General features: G+C 48.0%; 1 protein-coding gene across 1 annotated transcript in view; it reads left to right on the plus strand.

Annotated features, from left to right (window-relative positions):
* The first annotated feature begins 480 nt into the window (after nt 1-480).
* Nucleotides 481-12,984, plus strand: part of Eya2 (EYA transcriptional coactivator and phosphatase 2) — a 170,707-nt gene continuing 158,203 nt past the window's right edge. Inside the window, exon 1 of the mRNA XM_021149209.2 lies at nt 481-539. The gene's annotated coding sequence lies outside the window, so the exon portion shown is untranslated. The remainder of the gene's footprint in view (nt 540-12,984) is intronic.

The raw sequence follows: 12,984 nt of genomic DNA on the forward strand, positions 1-12,984 counted from the left end.
GTGATTTCCACTCTCAACGTGGATGCAAAGTTCCAGGACGACAGAAAACGAGTTGGTCTTATTGTAGTAGAGTAGTTGACCAGGCACGGACAGTCGAGTGGATGGATGGATGAATGAATGGATGGATAGGTGGATGGATAGATAGATGATGGGTGGGTGGATGATGGACGGATGAATGCATGTGTGCGGTCCCCGGTCTGCGCTGCTGACTCTCTGGGGCCGCGCCTGGCCACGGTGAGGACGCTGCGGGGCCGGGAGGCGGCGTGGGCGTCGCCGCAGGGAGGAGGCCGGCGCGTCCCTCCTCCGGGAGCGCAGCGGCGGCAGCGAGAGCAGCGCGCACTGCAGGGCCGAGTCCCCGCCCGGAGCCAGCGCCGCGCCCCGCGGCCCCCACGCACGGCGCGGCCCGGCGGGGGCGCAGCAGACCCGCGGCCGGGACAGGGGACCGGTCCCCGGCACAGGAGGCTGCCGCAGCCTTGCGACATTCGCTCCGCGTGCCATCCCCCGGCCTGGCCCGCTCGGGACGACTCTGCACTGTGCGGGTGAGTACCGCGCTCGGGGACACGGGGTGGGACCGCGTCTCCCGGGGACCCCGTAGACACTAAAGGAGCGGAGACTCGGCCGCCGGCAGCATATCCAGTCTTGAGATCCCTTTGGGTCTCAGGGCCTCAGTTTCTCCTCGTGTTCCAGGTGAGGGGGGTGCGGGGCGCAGTGACTGAAGTTAGCAACTCCAGTGCACCGGACAAGTGCAGGACGCGGCCGGGTCTCTGCGTTTGGTTCGTTGTCTGGCCTGGGAGGAGACTCGGGAGACTCGTGCTGAATTTCGGATTGTACCCAAAGGATCCAAGAGACAAGCTGATGTCCGAAGGCTGGGGTTGTGGGTAGCGGAGGAGCGGGGCAACCCGCTGGAACTTGGGGCCCGTGGCCCAGCCTCCCCCACGTCGATTTTCTTTTGAAAAGTCTTTACTATCCTGTAGCCCGCACTGGTCCAGCTCAGGGCGCTCACTCTGGAGCTGAAACTTAACACAACTTTTCATCAGGACACTTAGACTGGGTTTCGTAGTAAGGGGAGAGCGCGCGGACCTGAGTTACTTTAGCCAGGCAGCTGTGGACTGGCCCTAGCTGCTTCAAAGCATTTCAAATAGCTCTCACGCTCACGGAGTATTAGGGAAGCAGGACTGGGAGAGGGGTTCCATCGCTAAAGCCTCTAAGTGCTTTACTCGGCAGTTGAATGTGAGATTTTCTTGCAAGGCACATAGGGCCCCCAAACCATCCCAGGGCTCAGACTTGACAGCCCTCGCTCCTTGCCTGTGGAAGAAGCAAGGCAGAGACGCTACTGCCTATCCTCCCTCCCTCTTCCCGCCTCAGTCTGAAATGCTACATAACTTTTAACGACTTTAAGTATATATAATATATAACGCGATATTATATATAAATATGTCGTGTGAGGTACAGAAGTCACTCCTGGTGGGAAGATTTAACGAAGTGAGAGAAAGTACTAGGATTTACAAACACCAGGGAAGCATTTGAATTATGTCTGAGTCGGGAGCTCCCGCCCCAAGGAAACTATAACTGGGGATAGTGGTTGTATTTGAAACCGATTCTATTAATTCCACAAGCCCTTGAAGCTAGGATGAAAGAATTTTCTATGACCAGAGCATGGGTCAGTTTGAGAGACACCAGCCCTCGGAGATGTGTTAGACCCCAACATTCACAGCTGTCCGTGGGGACCAAGGCTGGGTCTTTTCAAAAACAATCTTTGTCAAGGGTCATTGTGCCGTTTTACCCAAGGAATGCCCTCCCCTTCCCGCTTCTCTGCAGCATCTGTAAGCCCCCCCAAGCCTAATATTTCCCTGTCTTTAGACATCCTCAGACTGGGGAAAGTTAATGGGCTATTTATGTAAGAAATGATAATGTTTGGAATCTTGTTTGTGACTGAGCATAATAATGAGCTTGGATTTGAAACTTGAAAATCTGCAGTTGTGGAAAAAAAACAACAACAATGTATGAATAGATCTGAGAGAACCTGAGATGGTGCGAGTGTGTGTGTGTTTGTGTGAGTGTGTGTGTGTTTGTGTGTGTTAAACTACTTTTTAGGTTCCTATGCCCCTTTGTATCTTAGTTCACAACTCGATAAACTGTTTTATCTTCAAAGAATGTTATTTTATTCCTGTGTCTTGGCGTGCTTGTGTAACACTGCACCCAAGTATATAAAAATAACCCATAAACACATACATTATTTTCCTAGTATCAGATAACTAAACAATGTGAAGTAAAAATTAAAAGATATGTGCCCTGATTGTTTTTTAATATTACTTCGAAAAGTGCTGTTTTTAAACAACCTACGTTCTAGCATCTTTTCGTGCCTTTGTGTTGGGTTAAACACATCATGAAGAAACAGGATTTGCTGACCTGTGACAGGGTTAGCATTTGGGATGGGGGACCACCCATAGTACTGTGCTTCCAAGATGCCGAAGCCTGCTGCTTTAAATCGTGTGTAAGAGATTTCGAGTTTTGTTCCAGATGGATAAATTGATAAAATGCTAGCTGCTGTCGGGAGAGTGGAAAAGCCCACAGTAAAACGGGTCTGCGGCGTAGCCGGCCACTTTCAGAATTGGGTTGAATACGCTGTGGAGATTCTGGCAGTTTGAAAAACCATATACACAGTCCAGGCACGTCCACTTAAGATGTTTCCCCCACGACAAGATGACTCCATCCCCACAAAGAAGAAACCATTTCCTTATATTTTTTTCAGCTTTTTTTCCCCAAAGATAATTTGTGCCGGGAGTAGACCAGGACTAAGCAGCCAGCCGTCCAACTGTCACCAGCGCAAGCTGAGCTCAGGATGAGAACTCTTTCTCTGTCCCCACCACCATCACCAGATGTGTGTTGGGTGTCCTCAGCTGCGATGCCCCTTTGGAAACTCATTAAGCCAGCAATAAACTTGTCATACAGCGAAAGAACAGGCCCTCACTGAGAGCGAGTGGGGTTCCAGGGTGACCCACAACAGATGCCTTGCTGGGCAGGGAGACAGGCAATGGCTGTCAGGAAAGAAAGGGAGGGGAGAGGTCTTGCTTAGCCGGGTCAGCTGCTGAAGCCCCTGCATCTAAGATGATGATGAGAACTGGAGTTGTGTCAGGGGCTGGTCCTTGCTGGGCAGGCCTCCTGCCCATAAAGGATGCTCAGTCTAGCTTTCAGGCAGTGTCCAAAGCCCTGAGGGGTGTGTGTGTGTGTGTGTGTGTGTGTGTGTGTGTGTGTGTGTGTGTTGCTTCCTGTCACGTGGCCAGGGATACATTTACCTGACTCTCACCTGGGCACCAGATACAAAGGGAGACAGAAATTCCTTAAGGGAGAGAATTCCCTTGCCTGAGGCTTCTGAAGGGGGAGGATTGCTTAGCTTTGTGGGCCTCCTGATCTCGAGGTTTCAGGCAGAGGGGGCTGAGGGTCACTCCCAGACGCCACACTTTCTGCCTGTCACCAAGACTGAGTTCTGCTGTGGGCAGGAAACATTTCTCTTGCTGTTTGTTCTGAATAAGGGGTGGGAGGCGTTTGCCCAGAAGGAACCCTTTACAGAGGCTTAACCCTCAAGTTGAGAAAACATGGCTTGTTGACAGAACACACACACTCTCATTCCTCGCTCAGTCTCAACACTCTTCCTGATTCCAGACTCACGGACTCTGAGCACCCCACTTCCTCCTCTGCATCCAATTCAAGAGTCCCAAGCACCACACACACACGCACCACACACACACACACACACACACACACAGAGAGAGAGAGAGAGAGAGAGAGAGAGAGAGAGAGAGAGACTTCTGGTGGGACAAACAATTAGTGGAGAATTTGCCAGTGACAGTACTGGCCTAATGGTGTTTGCCTAACGCCTTCTAATCCAGGGAGGGTAAACCCTCCATCGGGGACCAAAGCTTGAAATGACAGCTGGTGGCTACAGATCGGCCTGGTCATCATAATTGACCCAAGGAGCAACTTCTCTGTAGCTGTAATTCAGGGCTAGGAAAGTACCTGCCTGGTGTACCTAGAGCTGAAGGAAGCTACGAGTGTGTGTGTGTGTGTGTGTGTGTGTGTTTTCACCTTTTTCTTCTCGCTATCAAGGAAGTGACATTAATAGCATTTTTCTCATTTATAGACCACACTTAAGACTCTCTTATAGAAGCACACATTGTTAAACCCTTTTCCCCCTTGCCCTTGGAGGGTGATGCTCAGCTTGCATGATTCTGAACATACAGAGAATAAATTATCTTCTGAAGCTGCCCTGGTTACGTTTTTGTTTCTTCTTCTTCTTCTTCTTCTTCTTCTTCTTCTTCTTCTTCTTCTTCTTCTTCTTCTTCTTCTTCTTCTTCTTCTTCTTCTTCTTCTTCTNGTTTCTTCTTCTTCTTCTTCTTCTTCTTCTTCTTCTTCTTCTTCTTCTTCTTCTTCTTCTTCTTCTTCTTCTTCTTCTTCTTCTTCTTCTTCTTCCTCCTCCTCCTCCTCCTCTTCCTCTTCTTCCTCCTCCTCCTCTTCTTTTTCTTCTTCTTCCTCCTCCTCTTCTTTTTCTTCTTTTTATCCTCCTTCTCCTTTGTTTTTGGTTTGGTTTTTTTTTTTGCTGTTGTTTTAAATAGAAGGGAATTATACTTGGTATTTAGAAAACAAGAATAGAAACCTTGGCACTCGTGTTCAGCCGTTTGGGTCTGGTTCTGTCAAGAAGAATAGCTGTTTATTTACGAGGGCTAATTTAATTTGTCCCTTTTATATTAACACTGTCTAGTTCTGTTCCTAAAACGAGTCAATAAATTTACCGGCAGAGGGAAGGCCCTAAACATTACGGTAGGCACAGCTCAGGTCAGCTTTACCGGAAGGCGCTGTATTGTATTGCTACGGGTGGGTGCTGGTCTGGAGTTCAATTATAAATATTTGGAGGACAAAGTAATTTGGAACAGGTGGTCTCGAGAGTCGGGTAACAGGAGCGGTTCGTCTTGGCCACTTAGAATGTTAAGGGATGCCATCAGTGTGGCCCGAATGTGGGGACAGGCAGATTTGTGGTCAGTAGGGCCTGAGGGGTGCAGCCTTGGGAGGGAAGCAGAGGGGATGTAGGGAACCCAGGGTCTCAGCCTACCGTCCTACTGAGAACAGGGCCACAGCTTCCTGCTCTCTGCCTTCTCGCAAATACAGTGCCCTTCCAACACAGATGTGCCTCCAACTCCTGGTGTTTTGATATGTGAATTTGTTCTTTCAAATCTACGCCGAAATTTGAAACAGGAATGTCAGTGTAAGATAGCGCCAACTTAAACATCTTTTAAAATGTGTGAAGAATTTAACAGAGGTTAAGAGCTATTCTGTCATAGTGTTGTGCCTGTACCATAAAACGTGTGTGATGTCAACAGCGTCCAACTTTCCCCTTCTGTCTGGTTATCTAGTAACTTTTAAAAGTCTGTGGATTCTCAGACTGGGTAACTGAGACGAACGTCTATCTGCTTGTGCTCATTCATTCAGGGAACAGTCAGCTCTTAGGGGTTGGAATTGGAATAGAAATGATGAAAGTCAACCCCTCCACCCTGCGAAGAATGAGGCTCTGGACTCCCACACGTGGAGGAACACACACTCCTTAAGCCCTCTAGAGTGGGGTTCCTGTCATTCCTCTGCCCATCTCCTAAGCAGTGTTTTTCAGACCTGAAATATACCATGCGTTAGCCAGTAGACATTTTAATTTTGTAAAGAAAAATGACGACGGCAGAGACAGCTGGGTCTGTTTCCACCATTATTGTCCCTGCAACGTGAATACTTTGGGTTTCATGGTACGGCGTAGGTTTGCCAAGAAAGAAAAATCACAGCAGGAAACTATGTGAAAACATACACACTTCTGTTTAAAAAATGGGAAAAACACGGGCAGATTCTGCATGGTAATTGCTTTAACGTGAGTTTTAAATGTCATTGTTTGGCTTAGGTCAAAAAAAAAAAAAAAAGTCCCTCTTAGCTGCTTCTTAGGAAGGCGCGGTTACCAGATCTCGCACCTTTAAGAGGCTCTGAGAGAGAACCACCTTCCAGGTGTAAACACTCCGTGGTTTGGGGGCTGTACAGGCCTTTAAATTTTTAAAAAGGTTACTTAGATATCGATTTTATTTTCTTGACCCAAATGAGAAAACACGGGGAATTCTCCATAGCTTTTTACAGGCTGCTAGGACGAGAAGAGAAGCCAAACCAACGTGTATTAGGTCATAGGCTCCAAGTGCATACATAAGGCACTGAAGGTCACCAAAACAGGGCAAAACCACCGGCACTCTCTCCGGAGCCAAGTCTGAATTCCTGCCTGTTAGACGCTTTGGTTGAATTGGACACAGAAGAGGGTGGGGGCAGGGAGGGTGCTTCTGCTCTTGACTTGATCTGTGCTCTCCCAGGAGCAGCAAAGACGCCTTGTGGTAAAAAGGAGTCAGAGTCTGGAATGGCGGTCTCCTCGGGACGTTTTTCACCGTTCTAGAGAAAAATTGGGTTCTGGGTTTGTCCGTCACCACTGATAACTCCTCCGGATGTTCAGATCTGTGAGAATCAGAGACTAAAGTGCCCTGGGGTCTCCTGATCAGTTTTCTAGCGGTGCTCACTTTGTGGTTGAAATAGTAACAGTTTCCCATATCTTTCTTTTTTGTTTCTGTGATTTTTTAAATGTGGGGAACACAGTGCGAAGACAAGCCCTTGCCTTGCCTTCCTGAAATCCACAGAGAGTGTATCTTCATGGCCCTGACTTTGGTACCAACCTAGGTGCTGATGGGAATTCCACCGAGGGATTAAGCCTCTTCTGAGAGACAGAAAAGGTGTCGGCCCAAAGAAGTTGTTTGTTTTTGTGGGTGTGCACTATTTACACACATGCCGACTTTTTGTTTAGGAATGTTCTAGCTCCGTTTATCTCTCCAGCAAAGGACTGAGGACCCACTCGGTGGGGAAGGGGTAGGTTCAGGGGAGGATCCTGTCCTTCTGGCCTTTTTCATCACTGAGAAGGCAAGGGGGGAAGTTCAGGCTGGCTGCTCTGCTGGGATGCGTGGTCTCAAGTGGCAAAACAAGTTGTGACTTGTAGCCATGTTGCCTAAGTTTTGGCCCCAGCCAGCCGTGACAAAGAATGAAGCTGAGGGGATTATTCACCTCCGGTCTGTGAAGATTCTGAGTTCAGGTGCGCTTTCCTCTTACTGAGGAGACTGAACCCCACCCCACCCCCAGAAGCTAGCGAGTGGGATACGGAGGGAAGGGAAGGGGGACGCATGGGGGAAGGATGCCTTAGTCTCAGCAGATGTCTGAAACTCATGGGATGTCTCCACACTGCTCAGACATCACAAGAAAGGGACTGGCACAGGGACTGAGATGCAAACCTGGGAGGCAGAGGCACGGGGAGGGTAACTGGTGGTTTGATCCAGGGTGGGGTGTTTTCTGACCCCCCCCTCCCTGGGACCCTCAGGGTAACTTTTAAAACTTGCTTTGGAAACTTTGTCTGCCTTTTTAAAAATATTTTTTCCAGTGAAACATTTTTTTTTAAAGTGTTGCCAGTGCCAGAGTCGCTGGCAACAGCCAATTGCCCCTGTTTATTGAAGATGTGCTCTGTGCCAGGAGCTACACTTAAGAAATATTTCGCTTTGTTTCTGGATAGAGAAGGCTGTTATTATCTCCATTTTACAGATGGAGACGCATGGTCAGAGTCCTACAGCCTGTGCCAGAGGCAGAATTATGTCCAGTTCTGATCCTGAGCCCCTAGAACAGGCAGATTCCCTGTAGGCCCTGGAGAGGCAGATTTTAAAGTCAGTCCCCCTGTGTTGCTTTATGGGTATTCGTGGGGAGTCAGAATAGAGGGCTCAGAAGAGGAAGAGGATGCTATACTCACAGAGCCTTGGCTCCTGCCCTGTGGAAGCCGAGGCGTGTTTGGAGCAAGAGGCTGTTGAAGCCTGCAACCTGGCTGGTCTGTAACCCTGCAGCTGGCTGTGCCCAGGTGCAGTCACACTACGATGACCTCAGTGTTACTACTGGGACTATGCAGCCCACGGAGCCTAACACACTGGCTGTGGCCCTTGAGAACAAAATGTGTTGACCCCTGACCCATTGCAGTATGGCAGGATAAAGTCCATTGACAAGAGGGTGTGTGTTGAGTATTTCATAAACCATTCCAAAGACACGCTGTGTTTCTTGGAGCCTTTGTTCTTGTTCTTGTCCTTACCCTAGTGACACTTCCCTGTCTAGGGTCAGAGAGACAGATAGACAAGAACAGGACTCCAGTGTCCTGGAATTGTATCTCTGTCGTGGTCCTGATGATCCTGGGGTAGATAGAAGGTATTGCTGTGACTCCTGGACCTTTCTCCAGAGCTTCCTCCTGCTCCCACAGCAGATGAAGGAGAAGAGATAAAAGCAATGCTGCAGAGGCTCATCCCGAGGAGCCCAGCTCAGCGAGTGTGGGGTGCCAGCTTCTGTGCCCCAAAGTGCACTAGGAATCCATGGGATACGCCCTGACAGTTGCTCGCTCCTCCTCTAGAAAATGGCATGGGATGGAGGGGGAGAATTAGCTTTTCCTAAATGGGAGCTTTGCCGGTCATATGTGTGTGTATGTGTGTGTGTGTGTGCGTGTGTGTGTGCATGCGCGTGCGTGTGCACGCGCGCGTGTGTGTGATATTAATTAGATTAATATATTAATATGATATAGGATAAATATAATAAGATTTAATAATATAATTAGTATAAATACATATTCTTAAGTACAGTGGAGATTGGGAGCAGAAACTATGGGCTGGTGAAGTTGATCACCGCACAGCATTTACCCACCCGTCAGTGTCCCCAATTGCACAACAGGGATTATAAAGCGCCTTTCTGTAGAGATTAAGTTAATATGACAAAGTGTTTGTACCAGCAGTGGGTGGAGCTCGAACGATGACCAGAGCTAATCCTGCTATGATCATGAATCGCAAGCTGTGTGTCCTGAGGTTGATGACTTAGGTCGTTGTGCCTCAGTTTCCCACTCTGTAAAATGGGACAGGATACTGTTAATGAGGATCTTCGCCATCAGCTGTGGTGAAAATGTAAAGATGTCACTGGCAAGAGGCTCAGCTTTGTGGTCCTGCTCATTTAATAAGCCAGCTGTAAGGATGACAGGGCGTTGCACTGGAGGCCAGCAGGGTGCCTGGCAACAGCGGATCTGTGTGGTGAGAGCGTGGGCTGTGGTTGAGAGCACAGGCCCCAAGACTCAGACAGAGCTGGTGTGAATTTTGGCCACTGGTGGTGCCCTTGCCCTGCCACCTCTGGGCACAGTTGCTGTTCCTGAAAAGACTGAGCATGTTAAATGAGGTGGCACACATTCACAGGGCGTTTGGCACATAGTAAGCACTCAATAAATGGTAGCTTGTATCATTATCACCCCGACTGCACGCTGCACCCGCACCCCCAAGAAAGCACAGGTCACGGATAAAGCTTAATTTGAAAATAAAAGAACACATTTTTAAACTGCCAAATAGACTTAAAATAATATTCATTAAACAAAATTAAAATATTCTATTAAAGCCAGACTTTGGGCTCAGACCAAATTTTTATAACCCGAGCTTAAAGGCCAGGGAGTCCTCTCGCCACAATGGGGACATTGTGACTGAGCCCAAGACTTCAACACAGCTATTGAATGTCTTTGAAATGTATGTTTTCCCATTTAAATGAAAGGGAAGTCACAAGAAGAAGAAGAAGAAAAAAAAGAGGTTCTTGCTCTATTTAACAAACCGGTAAGGAGCTGAAAAAGAAAACAAAAGATATTCTCCTAATGCCAAAGGCACATGGCGGCTCCCTGGGGCTTACTAGCCAGCTAGTGCCACCTCACCAGCCCTCTGTGGTTCCACCTCAGAGTGATCCAGACTTCATCACCTCTCTGAGCTGAATCTCAGCCACGTTCTTGCGCAGACTTTACAGACAGTGGAGTGAATACATTGTTGACAGTCAAGACCTGAGAGCCGGACTGCCTCTGTTCAAAGCCTAGTTCTGCCTCACTTTCCCCTCTCGCAATGCTGATAACCTACGGGTTCAGGGGGGCTGTTGTAGGAAAGCGTCAGAGGTTTTCTCTTTTGTTTTCCTTGGAGCATGAAGCATCCCTGGGCTTTGGAATGTTGAAGAATGAAATCTCGAGGGAATTAGAGGTTGAGGTCATCTGGATATTCAGAGAAGGGCTGGGCGAGTTGTAGATTTAAAACCTTACCAAGTTTTCATGTGCCATGCATTTCCACAAAGAGTTTGATCATCTTCCCAAAAGTCCTTATGATGGGGGCTGGAGAGATGACTCAGGGGTTGAGGGCACTGGCTGCTCTTCCAGAGGACCTGGGTTTGGTCCCCAACTCCCACCTGGAGACTCACAACTGCCTGTCTCTCTGATTCCAGGTCAGGCACCCTCTTCTGGCCCCTGTGGATATTGTAAGCACATGGTGTATTTACAAGTAAATGCTCTTACATGGAAAACAACAACAACAAAAACCCAGCATCAACAAAAAACCAGCGAACCAAAAAAAACCCTTGTTTGTCCGTACCACAATTGGAGAGACTCATGGAAGGTTTTTGTTGTTTTTGTTTTTTATTTTTTTTGTTGTTGTTGTTGTTAAATCAGCCAGGGTTTATGTGGCATTTAAGAACCAATACATTTTTCTTAGAAAAAAAAATTGTTTCTTTGGGACCAGGCATGTGGCACACACCTCTGATCCCAGCACTTGTGAGGTAGGTGGGTCTCTGTGAGTTCCAGGACAGCTAGAGCTACACAGAGAACCACCATATGTATGTGTATGTATATATATATATATATATATATATATATATATATATATATATGTGTGTGTGTGTGTGTGTGTGTGTGTGTGTATGACAACAAAGAAAAAGAAAGAAGAAAGAAAGGAGGGAAGGAGGAAAGGAAGAAAGGAGGAAGGCAATACTTTATTCCAGGCATGTTGGAATATGGAGCACTTGGGAGGCAGGGACAAGAAGTACTGGATTTTGGGGCTATCCTAGGCTCTATAGCAAGAGCATAGAGGGTTTTTTTTTTTTTTGGTTGGTTGGTTTTGGTTGGTTTTTGTTGTTCCTGTTGTTTGTTTTTATATGTAAGAGCATTTACTTACAAATACATCATGTGCATACAGTATTCATAGATATGTATACACACAAGAAAAAAACCAAAAACGAGGAAAGAGGAAAGAAAGGGAGGAAGGGAGGGAAGGAGGAAGGCAGAAAGGAAGAAAGGAAATACTCTAATCCAGGCATGGTGGGATATGTAGTGCTTGAGAGGTAGAGGCAGGAAGCACTGGATTTGGGGGCTATCCTAGGCTCTATAGCAAAACCCTGTCTCAGAAAATTGAAATAAAATAAAACATTTTATCCCTAAAAATCTCCCCAAAATACAAGACTCCCGTACTATTGAGATTTGCCGTTCTGCACTCTGGGGCATACAATGAAGTGCATCAGGTGCCCGAAGCTGTCAGTAATGGCTGTCCAGGCCTACAACCACGACTGCTCTCATCTGAGTGAGCAGTTGCATGGTACATGCGTACATGTGTGTGTGGCCCAGCTTTGGGCACATACAGTGTTGGCTGCAATAGTCTGAACATTTCCCTGGGAAAGACCCCGCCCTGAATGGTTGCCGACACAAGCTCATCTCTGCCTCATGCTAACTGTCACTATTATAGATGAGCCAAGGGCAGGAACCGTGGCCATTCAAGCACACAGAGCAGGGGTCAAGCCAGGCTTTGTGTGGGAGAGCTGGGTCTAGAGGTATGTTTCCTGATTGCTAGACTGCCCGGCCTCTAGCACCCCAGAAAGAAGTCAGCTCCTGCCCCGCCCCCAGACTTAACTGTGTCATAGACAAACTAGTTAAAGTTAAACTAGTTAAACTAGTTAGACAAACTGTGTCTTAGACAAACTAGTTAAAGGTGTGCAGAGAGGTAAAAGTTCTTTAGTCACAATTTTGTAGTTAAAAAATAATCAAATTGCATTTGTGGGTGTGGGTCTCCTATGGGGAGGTCAGGGGACAGCTTGTGGGAGTCAGTTCTCACCTTCTTCTGCCTCGGGCATCATAGGAGTTGAGCCTTCCCCCACCTTTCCCCACAAAGCTTCATTTGTGTTCTCTCCTGGCCTCAGGTTCACCACGGTGTGGGTGGGGATCGGTGAGCTGGGGTCTGACGCCATCTACCTTGGCCATACACTGGGGTTCACTCTGAGGAGTGAGTCATTACGCAGGTTAGCTCCTGTGCGAAAGCCGTGCGCATTTACACAAATCGATGCTGAATGGTTGCTGCACCCAATCCAGATGCTGACAGTGAATGTGAAGGCCAAGGCTGCTCTGGTGTGTGCAGTGCACACGCTCCAACGGCTATGTGAGGTAGCAGATGCCGTTCCTGGGGCGCTGACGGGCGGTTTATTGTTTCTGTCAAGTCTGATGCGCTGTGAGTAACCGTGCAAGCTGTGTGTTTATCCTGAAGTCTCCGTGGGATGCTTTATACCAATGCCAACCACCCAACAAGATTGTGCCTCACTGCAGTGATTCAAGGGCCATGATGTCACCCGGCCAAGGGGATCTTTAGGCTCCATTGCAATCTCACAGGGTGTGGTTGTGTATGCAGTCTGTCACGGATGGAAGCATTATGATAACTGCGCTTGCTGGTCTGGCAACCCTGGGGCTGCCTCAGTTTCCCTCTTGATCAAGTGATGGTAATGGAGGTCACAGACATGTTCTGTGCTGGGAGACAGCCAACCCACAGCAGTTGTTAGAGGTTGTTGATTACCTACTGAGGAAAAAGAACATCAGCCATGGGAATCCTGGTTTTCTGTTGGACATAAATGTTCCCAGGCTCATTTAGGGGTGAAAAGTGGGAAAGGACCTGGGGTACAGAAACGACTTGGAGAGGAGCTCAGATTCTTAGGCCTGGCTAAGGCCAATGCCAAGACTCTTGCTTCTGACTCCCTGTCTTAGTCAGGCTTTCTATTCCTGCACAAACATCATGACCAAGAAGCAAG

Source organism: Mus caroli, chromosome 2 (genome assembly GCF_900094665.2).
Source record: "Mus caroli chromosome 2, CAROLI_EIJ_v1.1, whole genome shotgun sequence".
NCBI lineage: Eukaryota > Metazoa > Chordata > Mammalia > Rodentia > Muridae > Mus > Mus caroli.